Here is a 17,416-nt window from a genome sequence, read left to right as displayed (position 1 = left end):
AGGCTAAACCTTAGGATTGTTTTGATTTATCTATTTCTTACTATTAGTCACTTTGAGCATTCTTTCACACACTCAATAGTTTGCAAGTCATTTTAGAATTGTTTGTTCATATCTTTTTGTCATTTCTTTCTTGGGGAAGGACTTTTAGTCATATATCTATTAATCATTTATATATCTTGGATGATAAGCCCTTATCAGAAAAATTTGATACTAAGATTATTTCCTACTTAACTGCTTCCTTTCTTAACTTTGTGCATTAATTTTGTTTGTGCAGAAGTTCTTGAATTTCATGTAATCAAACTTTTAATTTTATTTTATCTTTTATAATTGCTTTTACCTCTTGTTTGGTTAAAAATACATGTCTTACCTATAGCTATGAGGGTTATATGCTCTGTTTCTCTTCTAATTTTTTTGTAGTATGATTTTTAATATTAAGGTCACATCTAGGAATTATTGTATAATAATCTTTTAAAATTGAATGCAGGTATTTGAAAATGCACCGACAATAATGATTAACTGTGTAACTCTAGGTAAGCCATTTAAGCTCTTTGAGACTTAGTTCCTTATTTTCAAAATGGTGAGAATAATAGTACTTACTTCACAGGGTTATTGTGAGGACCCAATGAAATGATTATGTATTAAGCACAATGAAAATCAATGTCTGCTAGTGTTATTATTTGCCAGGCAACTGGTAAGTAAGCTGGTAAAGGGCAGCTGGTGTGCTGTCACAGAGTGTCAGGCCTAGAGTAAGGAAGACTCATCTTCCTGAGTTCAAATCCAGCCTCAGACATTTAACTAGCTGTATGAACCTGGGCAAGTCATTTAATTCAGTTTTGCCTCAGTTGCCCTACCCTCCAGCCCAGCTGAACTGGAGAAGGAAATACCAAACCATTCTAGTGTCTTTGCAAGAAAATCCCAAATGGTATCAGGAGGAGTTGGACACAACTGAACAACAACACATCCCTCATCGCCACCTTCTGGCTTGCTTGGCTTCTTTCAAGTGCCAATTAAAATGCCACCTTCTATGGGAAGCCTTTTCCCATCCCCCTTACTTCTAGGTCCTATTTATCATATATACATGATATTCATCACATATAATTATATCTACAGATATAATTATATCTGTCTGTCCGTCCATCCATCCATCCATCCATCCATCTGTCTATATTGTTTGTACACAGTTGTTTGCATATTGTCTCCCACGTTAGTTGTGAGCTCCTTGAGGGCACAGACTGTTTTCTGCCTTTCTTTGTGTCCCCCATACTTAACACAGTGCTTGGTCCAAGACAGGCACTTGAGAAAGGTTTCCTGACTGACTGGTTTGCAAGTTAAGTGAATAAAAATGAAAATCTAACCACACAAATTCACAGGGTTCAATGATCATCTCTTTTGTCTTTCCCTTCCCCCTTTCCCAGTTTTCTTATTACTCTCATGGGAACCACCCTCTTCTCACCTTGCAGGGTCACAACTTTGGTGTTACCTGTTCCTCACTTATACCCCCTCCACATATTTAATCTTTTGTCAGATCTTGCTTTTGCTTCCTTTGCAACATCTTTCCACTCCCACTGCCCCTACCTCATTGCAGGCACCCATCCTCTCTCACCAGGACCACTGCCATTGTAAGTGATCTCCCAGCATCCGGCCTCTCCACCACAATGCACCCTCCCCTGAGCTGCCAGGGCCAGTTGCTCCAAAGTGCAGATCTGACCACGTTAACCCCCTACCCTGTTATACAACAAATCCCAGTGCCTCCCTATTACTTCCAGAATGAAATATACAGAACCTTCTGGCTTTTAAATCCTTCACAACTTGGAGCCTTCCTACTCCTCTAGTCTGACTTTTTCTCCCCCTCCATACTCTTTGATCCAGCAGCACCGGTGCCTCATCCCCTATGTCTATGACGGTCTCCCTCCTCACCCCCATTTCCCAGTTTCGCTGACTTTCTGCAAATACCACTTTCTTCAGCAGGCCTTTCTTGTCTCCTCCAGCTGCCGGACCCTTGATTCCGTATATATCATACACATGTTGTAAGTAAGATGTACTAGTCTTGCCAACTGCTATTATATATGCCGCCTAGTGCGTGCACAAATACTAACCAGACTTACATTTCTCAATGCATGCAAACTTTATCGATCTCAATGTACAAACAGCGCCCTCTAGGAGCAGAATAAACCTACTTTACTAGCAGTTCTAGAGGTTCCCATTGGCACCTTTCTTGCCGGACTCGACCAGGTTTCCTCTCTGTCCAATCAGAGGCCAGGCTTCTCCCTCCATGATTAGTCAGCTCCAAAATCTCACCAAGCAATCAGCACCCACCCAGACTAAAGAACCCTTGTAGGCCCCAATTGATAAATGGTCAAAGGATATGAACAGACAATTTTCGGAAGAAGAAATTAAAGATATCTATAGTCATATGAAAAAATGCTCTAAATCACTATTGATTAGAGAGATGCAAATCAAAACAACTCTGAGGTACCACATCACACCTATAAGATTGGCAAACATGACAGAACAAGAAAATGATAAATGCTGGAGAGGATGTGGGAGAGTTGGAACACTAATTCATTGTTGGTGGAGCTGCGAGCACATCCAACCATTCTGGAGAGCAATTTGGAACTATGCCCAAAGGGCTACAAAAATGTGCATACCCTTTGACCCAGCAATAGCGCTACTAGGACTGTATCCCCAAGAGATCATAAAAATGGGAAAGGGTCCCACATGTACAAAAATATTTATAGCAACACTCTTTATAGTTGCCAAAAACTGGAAGTCAAGGGGATGTCCATCAATTGGGGAATGGCTGAATAAATTATGGTATATGAATGTAATGGAGTACTATTGTGCCATAAGAAATGATGAACAAGAAGACTTCAGAGAGGCCTGGAAGGACTTATATGAACTGATGCTGAGTGAAAGGAGCAGAACCAGGAGAACTTTGTGCACAGCAACGACCACAGTGTGCGAGAGTTTTTTCTGGTAGACTTGGAATTTCGTAATAACGCAAGAACTTCTTAAAAAAAAAAAAATCCCAATGGTGGTTCTCTAAGGCAAAATGCCTTCCACACTCAGAGAAACAAATATGGAAGTCATTCGCAGAATGTAGCAGATTATGTTTGTGTATGTGTATGTTTTTGTGTATCATGTTTTGATTTGTTATATGATTTCTTCCATTTATTTTAGTCCGACTACATAGCATGACTATAGTGAAAATGTACTCAATAGGAAAGTATATGTAGAACCTATACAGAATTGTATGCAGTCGTGGGGAGGGAGGGGGGTAGTGGGGGGTAAGTGTGGGGGGGATAAAATCTCAATTGTATGGCAGTGATTGTTAAACATTAAAAAATAATTAAAAAAAGAAAAATAAATCAAAGTAAAAATCCTAGAAAAATTATTAAGAATTGGGCCAAAGCAATAAACATATTTCTTTTGCTTAAAAAAAAAAAAAAGAACCCTTGTAGGCATCTCAAGGGCTTGGAATGCAAGAGCCAGCTGGTCCTAGACAGGACTTCAGAGCATCCACCTGATGGCAGGGTTCTCAGGTAGGTGTTTTTATACTTTTAGTCCTTCTGAGTTGTTTGCCAGGTCAGAGGAAACCCAGGGGAGTGGGAATAAGCATTTCTATAGCACCTACTATGTCAGATATTTCCACGTTTTATCCTGGCAACAGGTTAGGAGCTGTTATTAGGCCCATTTTAGGAGAGAGGAAACTGAGGCAGACAGAGGTTAAGTTACTGGCCCAAGGTCACACAGTTACTAAGTATCTGGGTCACTTTTGAACTCAGCCCAGCACTCTATCCATGCACCACCTAGCTGTTTGATTGATAGTTTGTTTCATATTTACTGATAAAGTTGTTTCTAATACTTTTCATTACTGGTCTGTCTTTTTGGAGGATCCATATATGTTTATCAGTTGTTTAAGAACACAAGAACACACACACACACACACACTACTACATAATACCACACAAGTGCTTATCTTATTATTGAAAAATAACTAATGGAAAAACTGACTCAAAACAACTCAGTCACAAAAGGAAGGACAAAATGGAATCAGTTATGCTAAGCTGACAAATTAACTTATTAAGGTAATAGAACTTATTCTCAATACATTATCAGTTATAGTTAATTGATAAACATTCCTACTATCTTATTGAAGTACTAAAAATTATTTTCAGTGTATATACACATACATACACACAAAACATGTGTATACATGCAAAACTATGTAAGAACATGCAAAGAACTATTCTGAGGATATAGATGTAGTTGAGAGATAGACAGTTATTTGCATGTTCTTATATATTTTATGTATATAATGCACATATATATACACATATATATGGGGAGACACAGACAGACAGACAATGAATTGTTTGCATATTCTCTCTCACATTAGATTCTAACTTCTTGAAAGCAAGGACTATGTTAGCCTTTTTTGATATCTCAAGTACTCAGATCAGTGCTTGTTGAATGGCTATCAGATTTCATTACTTGAGAAACGGAACAGTTATTTTCCACAGAGGTTATTCCAAACTCTTTCTTCCTTCATCAGACTGCAGGCCTACCTGTGGTAGGGCAGGAGAGCAAGTGGGCTACAAACAGGGTGGAAAACACAATTCCACACAGCATAATTATTCATTTCGGTGGAGTAGCCTGCTGCCCCATCTGAATTAGATGGGGTGCAGGTGTAAGGCCTCTCTGAGGAGGTTATAAAAGTTGTCTGGGAGCTGCTTAGGTACAAGGGAATATTTTTACTGGCTCTTTCACCCTGAGCAATGGATAATGAGGTCCACCTTCACAACTCAGCTCAACTGGCAAAGCCATGGCTCCTTGGATTCATTGTGTATTTTTAAACTTCAGTTCAAGCTGTAGCTTGATTTGAATATTGTTCCCCCACCCCCAGGATCCTTAGGGGCAAGATATGCTTGAACCCAGTGCCAGCCCACTCCCAGCTGCTTTTCACCCAGTAGATGCTTATTCCATTATTCGAATGTAAGCTCCTTGAGATCAGGGACTGGTTCACTTTTGTTTTTCTTTGTCTAGTGCTCAGATAGCCCCTGGCACATGGTAATTGACTGATAAATGCATGTTAACTTGACTTGTTTATTAACTGATCTTGCTTCTTACTTGACTGAAAAGACTGACGTCATCCAACATAACCACATTTGTTGCCCCTTCTCCATTTCTCAAACCTGTCCGTATCTTTGCCTATCTGCTTTTTATTCCCTCCAATCATGGAAGATGTAGAAGCTTTCTTCCTGGCCAGCTGTTCCAGTTGTGCGCTTGATTTCTTTCTCTATTCTCTGCATGAACCTGACTCCATTGACTCCACTGATTCCGTTCCCCTCTCTGCTCTATCTCAACCTGTCTGGTCTTCAGTTATTCTTCTCTGTCTACAAACATGCTAAAGCCTCCCTTATCTTAAAAGGAAAAAATAACAGACTCCCTTGGCTCAGTAATCCCTTTGCACCAGCTTCCTACTTCTCTCCCTGTCAAAATTCTAATATTTTATACTCTCTGTCTACACTTCCTCACTATCTACTCATTACTTAACCCTGCCTCACCCCTATTGTGGCTTTCGACCCCTTTATAAAAGAAGTGCTTTTTCTAACACCACCAGTGACCTCACAATTACTGTCTTTTAAGTCCTTGTGTAGAGTGGACCAGACCCCTCCATTTAAAAATGTTCTTTTTTTAATTATTGTTAACTTAAAAGCATTAACATGATTATTCCTATAAGCACAGAACAGAAAAATGGTTTGTATATGAAATCATGAATCTCAACTACATACAGCTTGAGGGTTTTTTTAAAGTACATAATAAATTTAACACCGCTCTACTTGTCTATGGCCTCTTTGAATTTCCTTCTGTCTTCTGTGAATTTTTAAAATATGTCATTGGTGCTTTTCATTTTTTAGGGGGAGAGACATCACTATCACTGTCTTCTGGCTCCCTTAATGTCTCCCTCCCTCCTAAAAAACCTTCTCCCTTGTAACAAATAAGTGAAGTAAAATAAATGTACATATTAGTTATGTCCAGAAATGTGTCTCATTTTCCACATCTAATCCATCATTTCTCTGCCAAGAGTGGGAAGCATGATTCGTCATCATTCTTCTGGAGCCACGATTGGTCATTTCATGGATCAGAGTTTTTTCAAAGTTATTTTCCTTTACTATCCACCCCCCTCCTTTATAACTTCTTTGCACTTGGCTTTTGTTCTCTCTTAGTTCTCCATCTTTTTCTTTGTTTCCTGCAGTGCTTTTTTTCCCCTTCTCTTCTGTGCTAAACGTGAGCATTGACATCTCCCAACCAGAAAGGCAAGAGAGCCTTATCTGAGAAAACCAATACCTCAGTCCTCCAAAACAACTAAGGACCCAAGCATCAGGTCATTTGCCTCCAGGACCCGAAACGTAGACAGTACACCTGATCAGAAGCCATACATTTAGGCTATCTTCTGAGTAAGCATCATCACCTTATCTTGGGATGAGATAAAGCAGCTGGTACAGGCCATGAGTTCAACTAAGTCCTTAGGGATCTAACTGATAATTTCTGACTCTGATACATGATCTTCCAAGGGACTTACATGATCCCTTAAACACATAGCAACAGATTCAGGGAGGCAGTGAAGTGTGATGGATAGACTGCTAGACTTAAGAGTCAAGCAGTCCTGGATTCAAATCCTGCCTCTGATTTACTGTGACCTTGGCCAAGTTGTCTAATGTTTCACTTTCCTAATCTGTAAAATGAAGAAATGGTACTGGTAGTACAACAATCTTTTGTTTGCCCTGCGTTCTTGAAGAGGACTGTGACATGATGGAGGTGATGCCATGACACGCAAGAAAATTGAATTTAAGTGAGGGAGGGCTGTGCAAAGACACTAGCCTTACTTTGTCTTCCAGAGCCATCTGGCTTTAGGGACAAGATATAGATCAGGATTTAGAACTATAGGATATAGAACAAATGAGATGTTACATATAGTTATAAACCTGAAATCTCTATATAGATGTAAGTTATTATTAATACTCTGGGATTGAAGCTCCCATAACTCTCAAATGGAAAATTATTGAGGATTATTAGAGGATCAAACAATCCCTTTCCTTCAGTGAGTCCCACCTCCTCCTTCCAGGGACATATCTAGTCTTTCACACTACCCTAAGGTTGAGGCACAGCCCATATATCTCATGGTAAGAAAGAAATTGGGGGCAATAATCTGAGTTTGCCCTGTTCATTGCCACCCTCTGGGACTAAACTGAGCAAATCTAATCCCTCTCTTATGGAATAGGTTTTCAAATGCTTGAAGGAACTATCATGTTCCCCCAAGTCTTATCTTCTCTAGGTTAAACTGTTTATCCAGAAGAAAGGAAGACATGTCATCATCTCATTATTATAACTCAGTCATGAATGCCCCAGACTTTGGGTCACTCCGATCCAATTTCTTCCCTCCATTCTTTTTCCAAAGAAACTAGAATGTGCTACTTGGTTCATAGAAAGTATGTAGCAGAAAGTCTAATGGTTATCTTCTTATCATTATTCTCTCTGTGTAGGTATAACTAACATATATACATATATATGTGTGTATACATATATGCAATTAATCAATTAATTAATTAATCAAACCACATCATGATCTTAACTTCTCAGTTCAAAGCTTGTGCAACTAGGTTTGAAACCTCTTACTCTGAAATTTCTTTCTCATTCTTTCCAAGCTTTCATACTCAAACTTTTCTCAAACAAATGCTTTCAGCCCAAATGCTACCTCTCTTTCCTCACCTTCCTTTAATATCTCAAAACTAGGCTCTCAATCTCCAAAGAACAAACACCATCCCTGAGGCTACTTCCTAATTACCTTAAACTGGCTCAAAAAAATCACAGGGAGCTGAATACAACTATGGCTTAGATGTACTAAGACTCCTAATTTGAAAGGCCCTGTAGCCATTTTAAAGTCTAAAAGGTGTATAGTTTAGAGAAAAGAAGGCTTGGATGAGACAAGATAACTATTTTCAAGAATTTGAAGACATTTTGAAGAGATGAAGGATTCAGCCTATTCTTCTTGTCCCCAGAGAGGGCAAAACTAGGAGGAAAGGGGGGGAAGATGTTGAGAGGCAGATTTAGGTTCAACATGAGGGGGAAAAACTTCCTAGTTATTTGAATTGTTAAAGAATGGAAAGACCTGACTCATGGCAATATGTTCCTCCTCATTGGAGGTCTTCAAGTAGACAGTGGGCAATCCTGTGTTGGGAATCTTGTAGAGGAATTTCTTGATTACTTATACCTTGGAATAAATGACCCTTTGATCCTTTCAATGCTGAGATGTGTGTGTGTGTGTGTGTGTGTGTGTGTGTGTGTGCATGAATACACTTCTATAGAAATGCTGTTAGATCTTTCCTATTTCACATGTATATGTAATCTTTCTGCTACATCTATAAATCCTATTGGTATGATCTTGGTTAGCTAATACTGAAGCCAAGTTTTCCATGGGCACACTGACCAATCCAGTTCTTTTCACTGTTTTGTGCAATAATACTGCTCAAAATCTTCTAGCCATCATTCTCTATAATGCTTTTCAGATGAACTTGACTTCTAAAGAGAACATCCATGATAAGCAGTAATGAAGTTTCAAGTAATCTACCAGAATTTGCCATCTTTCATTTCATAATCCTGTCATATTTTCTAACATTTTCATTGTCCTTCCTTGTATACACCCTCTCATGGAAGTCACCAAATATCAAGGTTTTGTTTACTTTGTTTTCAAGATCTTGCCAAATTCTTTATAGTTTACCAAATAGATGTTACTAATGCTCACTCCCTGGAGTCCTGTGAATTCCCATGCCTCACTGGGTGGAAACAGCAAATCCTTTGTTCTCCATGGCTACCAGAGAGTCAGTGGCCTTTCAGATCTGCTTTGTGCTATGGAGTGTTGACACTCATTCTCTAGGGTTATGTGGATTTTTTGATCTACCTAACTGGGATTTAGATCCAAGTCCTCTCTTGCCTCCTTCTGTACATGCTGTATTTCTAAGAGTTCCATTCACATGTCCTTAACATAATGGAGTTGGTTCCTCAGAGAAGAAGATGCGCACACTGAAATGCTGCATGTAATATTTTTACTCAGCATAAAACCAATACATAAACAGAACTTAACGACAGATACCATGCATAATAATACTCTCCTAGACCCCAAACATCTGATTTATCTGGACTTAGAAGTTCTAGGACACATACAGTTTGGTCCTATCTACATCAGGCAAAGGAGTGAGAACAATACAGTTCCCATAGAATATTCAGCTCATATTTCCTTTGTGACTGGAAGATACAGAAATTCTGCAGACTCAGCTCATTCATGGCCCATGAATATGAAACATGGGGTCCAGTGTAACCAGGAACTTAAGAGGATTGTTGCTTACCCATCTCAGCTGTCTGCTCATTAGCAGGGACATCTGACCTTATCTGGTCACAACCCATTACATAGCACAGTGAGTAGAAGGGGTGGTTTGTTATAGCAAGAAGTCCTAGCACTATATGTTTCTATATAGTACTCTATGTTCACCTGCATTTCCTGTATCCCTTTTTCTATGACCTTGACTACTTCTCTCCGTTGCTGCTGTATCACATCATTTTCTCTCTCTCTCTCTCTCTTCCTCTCTCTCTCTTCTTTCTCTCTCTTTCTCCCTCCCTCATCTTCCTCTCTTCCTCCCTTTCTCCTTTCCTTCTTCCACCTAAAGTTTCTATTGTTTCTCCTAGCAGCAGGGAAGGAAAGTTGTAGAGTAAATAGGTATTAGTTATTACAATAGAATTTTTCTTCCTTCTCTGAAACAGATTCTTGGCATAGAAATTACAACTATATTCATGGTAATTTAAAAATTATATTTAATGTAAACAATATAAAGCAGATGACCAAATGTTTCATGAAATTATATTTATTGTTGCCTTTGAGTTTATAATAAGTTACCGCCTACACTTCCTTTATTTGCTTTTCCAAGAGGAACTTATGTGTTTTCCTTCCATTTAATTACAGTTTTCTTCTGGTTTAAGTTGCTATGACATTCTTCATATGTAATTCAGTTCCTCTTACAATATACTAATTTGGCTGTTGGGCAAAGAGATCACACTTGGAGGATGAGTAATTACATTAATGTTTGCGAATGGTCCCAAAATTATAATTTTTAATACCCTCCGCCCCCTGTACTGTCACTGTAATTGCTGAGGGACATCTTGTATTCATCTGCTTCATTAGTGGCCACAGCCACCAGTTCATCATGTAGGGCCAACGTCTCTCCATCTGTGGCTAGGCTGACCCTTGGGAAGAAGGCAAAGTCTAATGCCTGAACTGTTTTTCCAATTTTCCAGTTTGGCAGAAATAACTAGAACTAACACTATGTTGGCCTAGTCCTTGAATCTGCAGGTCATAATGCTGCATTGGAGTAGGTCTTCTGTGGAACTCTAGGGCATACAAAGATTAAAAACCAATACAATTTCCAAAGAGCTCATAATCTAATAAATACAGGTAGTGGAGGACATGCATAAAAATACAAAGGAGGTTTGATAAGAGTACAGCAGAGGGTAGATCTAGTCAGAGTGCTACAAGAGGAAAAGATAAGTAGGAACAGATGTGAGTGGGGTACAGGTCAGAGAAGTGTTCATGGAAGAAGTTAAATTTAAGCTTAACCTTGAAGGAAGAAAAACACAGACATTTAGAGTTGGAAGGAATCTCAGTGGAAGAATTTCAACAGGGAGACATGTGGGAAACATGCAAGCAGGTAAATTAAAGGTGTGAAAGCCTAGAATTCCAAGAATTTCCTTAGTTATTGGACTGGAAGTAATTAGTTGTTTTTCACATATTAAATGAATCAGAAAGAGCTGGTTTTATGCAAAGGTAAATTAATCAGTTACCTATGAGATAACATTCAAGGTCTGAGAAAGCTAAAATTTGTATACTGTGGGAAGTCACTGAAGTTTTGTCAGCAAGAAAATAACACGATAAAACCTGAGAATTAGGATTTAAAAAAAAAATGTGATTATGTGAAGGATGGATTGGAGAGGGGACAATCTGGAGACCTAAAATGAAATTTGGAGTCAGAGAAGAGTAATCCAATATCTTTCTGCCCCATGATCCTTTCCCTGAAAGGGCTTTGAGTTATTTGTGGGTAGGGACTATGTCTTATACACATCTGCTCACAGAGCTTGGTGTCCTACTGTGCATGTAGCAGATATGCAGTAAATATTTCTTTACTTGATCTTAGCCACAAGGATTATAAGCCATATCAATAAATATTTCTCGATTGATTGCTTACTTTCAGTGAACCAGCACCCAAACAAAAGTACTCATTTTTCGGTATATCCATCCTTTGAGAAATAGCTGTTAGCTAACAATAATGGGTCTGCTGAGATTATGCAAATGGTACTGCTTTGTAAATATCATTTTATTTAATGACTACAGTCCTGAGAGGAATGTTACTACTATTGTTCCTGTTTTACATTTGATGAAAGTGAGTGCAGCAGAGATTAAGTGACTTGGCCAGGGTTTCGTGTAGTCAGTGTCAGAGGCTAGGCTTGAATTCAGGTCTTCCTGACTCCGGGCCCTCTATCCACTGTGCGACCTAACTGTCTGGATCGTTTGGAATACTGGCCTTCCCATCCTTTTCAAACTCAAAGAGGACCTGTAAAAACATATTAATATTTGCATTTTGAATAGCTTTGTGGAAAATTCAAATTCCAGTGTCCTAAGCCTTTAATCCTTGAATTTCCTTTTTTGAATTATATTTGCTCTCACTCATTTTCTATTATTAAGGATAGGTGAGCTTTCTAGAAAGGAAAGCTACCCATGTTCAGAAACTTGTTCTCAGACAGGTGAACTCTTTGTCCTCCTTTCCTAATTCACTCACACACCTGTCTCTAAAGTTAAACATAAAGTCTTAGAATATATCCCTATTTCTTTATCATAGTCTAAATATTAAAGCTGGCACACTGCCAGTTATGATCAATGTGGCTAGTGACTGTCATTAACAATGCCATTTAACATATGCTACTTCCTTAAAACTTCCAAAGTCCTTGAAAACAGGAAAATGGGGCTTAGCCAGCTGCTGCTGAAGCCCAGTAACATAGTCCATGTTTAACCCCTTCAGTAAAGACTTGATTTATATTGGACATCAGAGCTTGATGAATCCCACATGTTCCTTAGTTTAAACAACTTAAGCTGCCTAACTGTAGAGGGCTTTTAAAATTTTTGAATGCAGATTGATCTTCAAATTAGACCACATCAAGAAAGAGTTTCAATCTTTGATAAATTATATTGACTGCTGTTTACGATTATATTGAACTCCCACCTAGAGATACCAAGATGCAACTTCTTAATGTGGTAAATAACTTAGCCTGTGACAGTGTGACTATAAAATACACACTTTAGATAACTAGTTAACATTTCACAGGTAACTTTTATGTCAAGACAGGCAGAGCTCATCTACTGCAATAAATTAGAGGCATGGATTCTAATCTATTCAAAGAAGGAAATGAAGTCTGGTAGCATGAATACTAAAGACTTGAGATATAGAACATCTGATTTTAAAACTGAAAAGAACTATAGAAATCATATCTGTCAAACTTTCTTATTTTACAAATGAGGAAACTGAGGCCAAGGTGGTCATTTTGAAACTAGAAGTTAAGTCAAATCATCCTAATTCTAGTGACTACCTCCTCCTCTTCTACTATACCATATACTTTCCAGTAGAGACCTTATTTTCCTAAATTTTGAATAGTTTACAAGTGATCATGTGGAGATTTTAAACAGTGCTAAACTTTTGTTTTTCAGTAGTGGCATAATGAATATCTCATTGGACTCTGGAGTCATTACACTTTTTGGGTAGAATTAATACTCAGTTTAAGACCCTATTCAAAGCTACCTTTCCCAACAGACTTGGCAGGAACCATAAAGCCATAAAGACAGAATTTAAAAATTACTAATGAAAAGTCAAGTAACAGAATCATTCTCAGTCCCCACCCATACATAAAAGGTACGGTCTCCCACAGGTTCCTGTAGGTATAAGGAAAGGGAATAAATCCTACAAAACCTATGCTCTGAGGTGAAAGTTTTGGGGAGGCTGTTTACCTTTCACTAAAGCTGAAACACTTCTCCTGCCTGAGTGCACATGGTCCTGTGGTATTCCTGTACCTCTGGAAGTTGATTGGTGGAGCCCTCTGCTGCTTCTTAGATCTGCCCCATGGATGCTTGTGTTGAAACTGGCAAGTTTCACAACTCTGCTGTGCACACTCCATTGTTAGAGCTATTATCTGCTGAAGTTCAACCCTCTGCTGCAACTTTCTATGACTCTCTGTCACTTTGGGGCTCTCCTCAAGGCTTCTTAAGCTTTGGGGGCCATGTTCCTTCCCTAGCCACATGCCTTAGGCTAGCCACCACACATTTAGCTCTACAGTTAAACTGCCTGGCAGCCTCAGGCCTGGCGAGTACACAAAAGGTCTGACTCAGACAGACGTGTGATTTGCCCAGTACCTAGCACAGTATCTGATGCATGGTGGGTACTTAGGAAACTCTTCTTCACTGATTTACCTCTCCTTGCAGATTCAATATATGACATTTAATATTCTATCTAAGTGGTACTCCCACTTGTTATAGTGTAGTTAGCCCACTGCCAGCAACCACTGGGAAAGAATTCCACTGCTGAGTTCACTTAACAGGGCTCATTTTCCAGGGTAGAAAAAAAATGGAGTTTGAATTAGAGGACTGCTCTCTTTATGGAGTGATTGGGTCCTCCCTTCTGCTGGTGTATTGGTAATATTTTATCATTTCATTTAAGGAATTATTTACTTCTCTTCCCTTGACAGTCTGGCCTCTACCATTCTTTATGGTTTGGCCCCTATGCCAAGCAGAGCTGCTCAAATCTTATTTTGCTTCTATTTAATTTTCCAAGGAAAAATGATCTCTGGACTGGAAAAGAAAGACTATAAATGGCCAGCAGAGAGCATCCTGGCTTCCTTAGTTTCTTTCAAGTCTCCGTTAAAGTCATACTTTCTACAGGAAGCCTTTCTGGATCCTCATTAATTTTACTTTCTTCTCTCTGAGATTATTTCCAATTTATCTTGTATGTACCTTACATGTATTTTCTATGTCTTGTTTGTACATAGTTGCTTGCATGTTGTCTCCCCCCATTTTGCATGCTTCTTGAGAACAGGAACTGTCTGTTGCCTTACTTTGCCTCTTATAAAGAAGAAAGAGGAAAACCAGTGATTATCACAATGCCTGGTGGATAGTAGGCACTTAATAAATGTTTATTGACTTGACGATACCCAAGATAAGCAATGAATCATCAGTGGCAGAAAAGCTGTCATTGATGAGTTCAAGACACCTACCCCAGATGAATGCCTCCTATGCTGTTGAAAGTTCTCATCGATATGATTCCTAAGCCTCTGTCACTGATAGAAGTTCTATGGGATAAGAGCAGGAAAACGTCCCAATCTAGTTCACCTAGATTTTAGCAAGGTATGTGACAAGTACCTCATGTTAATTTTATGGGGGGAAATGGAAAGATGTGGGCTAGATGATAGAATAGTAAAGGGAATTTGAAATGATTTGAACAGGTGAATCCATTAGCGGTTTGAAATCAACATGAAAGAATGTCTTCAATTCAGTACCACTTATATTGTTAAACACTTTTTCCCCATAGAATCATGTGCCATTGAGATATACATATGACATATATGAGATATAGATATGTATGCATATGCATAATACAAACATATAACACACACATGTATAATGCACATGTATGTTACATGACACATTACCTCTGTATATAGCATATATCAGCAGCACATGGTGGCTCTACAAAAATTTACCGTATTTTAGAACTTGAAAACCTCACAAAGAAATGCAGAAAAGGGGCAATATTAAACTCATCCTTTGTTAGCCACAGTTCAGTAAAATTATATTAAATAACCACTGAGGAAATGATTAAAAATCAACTAGAGACTAAATACTTGATCTTAAAAATCTGTGATTCAAATCATAAGTCATAGAAATAATAGAAAATTCATTAAACATAATGGCAATGAGATAGCGGATCAGAATTTTGGGGGACAGCTAGGGGTACAGTGGACAGTGCCAGGTCTGGAGCCAAAAAGACCTGAGTTCAAATCAGGTCTCAGACATCTTCTAGCTGTATGTCCCTAGGCAAGTCACTTAACCCCTCTTTGGTTCAGTTTCCTCATCTATAAAGTGGGGAAAATAATAACTCTTACTTAACAGGGTTGTTATGAGGATCAAATGAGATAAGAATTGTAAAGTGCTTAGCACAGTAGGTGGCACATAGCACTATATAAATGTTAGCTATTATTTATTATTTTGAATGTAACCAAAGCAGTCTTAAGGGGAAATTTATATCCCTAAATATTTTTATGAACAAAAGAAAGAACAATGATTTGGGTGTGTAACCGAAAGAAAATTAGAAAACCAAAAATTAAAAACCCCCCACCAAAATAGAAATCCTAAAAATCGAAAAAGAGATGAACAGAATTAAAAGCCAGGAAGCCACTGAATTAATAAATAAAACATTTTTAAAAACACAAAATAGACAATTAGCTAACTTGACTGAAAAAGAAAACCAAGTTATCAGTATGAAACATACATGAACATTCACAACAAACAAAGAAGTACAGGGTATTACTACAAACTGTTTTACCCAACTATATTCCAGTAGAACAAACAAATTAAAGGTGGATAGTTACAAAACACAAAATACTCAGATTAATAGAACAAGAAATAGAGAATCTAAACCCAATCTCAGAAAGAGGAATTGAGCAAGCCATAAATGGACTGCCCCCCCCCCCCCAAACCACTCAGGATCAAATGGATTCCTGTAAATCCTATTGAACTTTGTAAGAACAATTCCAATATCATACAAATATTTGCCAAAATAGAAGAAAAAGGTATCCTATTAAATTCTTCCTATTGCAAATGTAGTCTTGGTACCTAAACCAGGATGAACAAAGTAGAAAAAGAAAACTACAGATTATTATCCATAATGAACCTTGATGCAAAAATTTAAACAAAATATTATTAAGGAGGCCAGAATAACATCATAAAGTTATACACTATGATCAACTTAGGTTTATACCAGGAATGCAATGTTGACTTAATATTAGGAAAAATATAAACATTATTGACCCTGTCGGTAAAAAAGAACAACAAAAATGTGTCAGTAAAAGAAGAAAAAGCTTTTGACAAAATTTATCTATTTCTATTTTAAAAATGAGAAAGCATAGGACTAAAATGGACTTTTTCTTAACATGGTGAATACTTTTTATCCATAACTGTGGGCTAGCATTAAATGTAATGGGAGAAAACAGAATCCTTTCCAATAAGATCAGGATGAAGCAAAAATATCTGTTGTCACCATTTCTATTTGATAGAGTGGTGGAGATGCTAGTTATAGCAACAAGAAAAAGAAATTAAATGAATAAGTATAGTCAAAGAAGAAATGAAAGTATTGCTTCTTCCAGATGATATGTATGATGGAATACTTGGAGAAATCTAGAGATTCCACTAAAAATTAAGTGAAACAATTAGTAACCAGTAAAGTTGTAGGCAGGAAGGCACTGGAGTCAGCTCAGGAGAGTCCACTGTTAAAATTTCATTGTAATCAATTATACCTCAGAGGTCAGCAGGGTTTGATTTGCTGTTTTGTTGGTTGTCTAGACTTCAAAAAGTGATGGAGACAATATTAGTAATACAGATTAAACTTGAATGTATGTGGTGCATACTGCTTTTTGTATAACCAGTTAAAACATTTACTAGCACACCAAGTTGTAGGACATAAAATAAACACATATAAATCATTAGCATTTCTGTGTGATACCAATGGACATAAGTAAGTTGAGCTAACAGGAAAGTGAACATGGCTGAGACCCCTCTGCAAATGGTGGTTCTTGTGAGAGAATCCCCAATCAGGAAAGTGGGGTCTCAGGGCAGAGGAATCTCCCGTGTGGGAAGGTAGTGGGGTAAGGACCTAGGGAATAAGTCCAGAGAATGAGTTGAGTGAGAGCAATATCCTAAGGCCAGGCTATTTCTTCATTGAAAGGCACTGATGTCCTAAAGTGGCTTGAGAATAAAGACAGGGTTGTTGATATAGCTTCCTGGTGACCTGGTGCAAGAGGAGTCATTTGGCTTCTTCCTTAGTTCAACCACACAGATCCTCCAAGGTAACGTAGAGGTAACATAGAAACGGAAGCTGTGCCCAAATGAATCAATGTCGCATCCTTGCTAACAAGTAGAGTCAACCAGTACTTACTTAGAGCCTCCATAAAAATTCCCTTCCCCTCACTTTCTGGCTCCCCTTTATGCATTATATTCCCTGAGTGCATGGATTATCTTTTTGCTTTTATACCTAGCACTTAATGCAGTGCT

At 38.2% G+C, this 17,416-nt stretch overlaps 1 long non-coding RNA gene across 1 annotated transcript in view; it reads left to right on the top strand.

Annotated features, from left to right (window-relative positions):
- Window positions 1-17,416, top strand: part of LOC140505958 (uncharacterized) — a 64,515-nt gene that overhangs the window by 7,035 nt on the left and 40,064 nt on the right. The window contains exon 2 of the long non-coding RNA XR_011967718.1: window positions 3,451-3,542. This is a non-coding gene — a long non-coding RNA (uncharacterized lncRNA). The remainder of the gene's footprint in view (window positions 1-3,450; window positions 3,543-17,416) is intronic.

The sequence above is a fragment of the Notamacropus eugenii genome, chromosome 5 (assembly GCF_028372415.1).
Source record: "Notamacropus eugenii isolate mMacEug1 chromosome 5, mMacEug1.pri_v2, whole genome shotgun sequence".
In the NCBI taxonomy this organism is placed as follows: domain Eukaryota; kingdom Metazoa; phylum Chordata; class Mammalia; order Diprotodontia; family Macropodidae; genus Notamacropus; species Notamacropus eugenii.
Note: the sequence above shows the minus strand (reverse complement) of the source record. Positions and strands in the feature narration are given on the sequence as shown.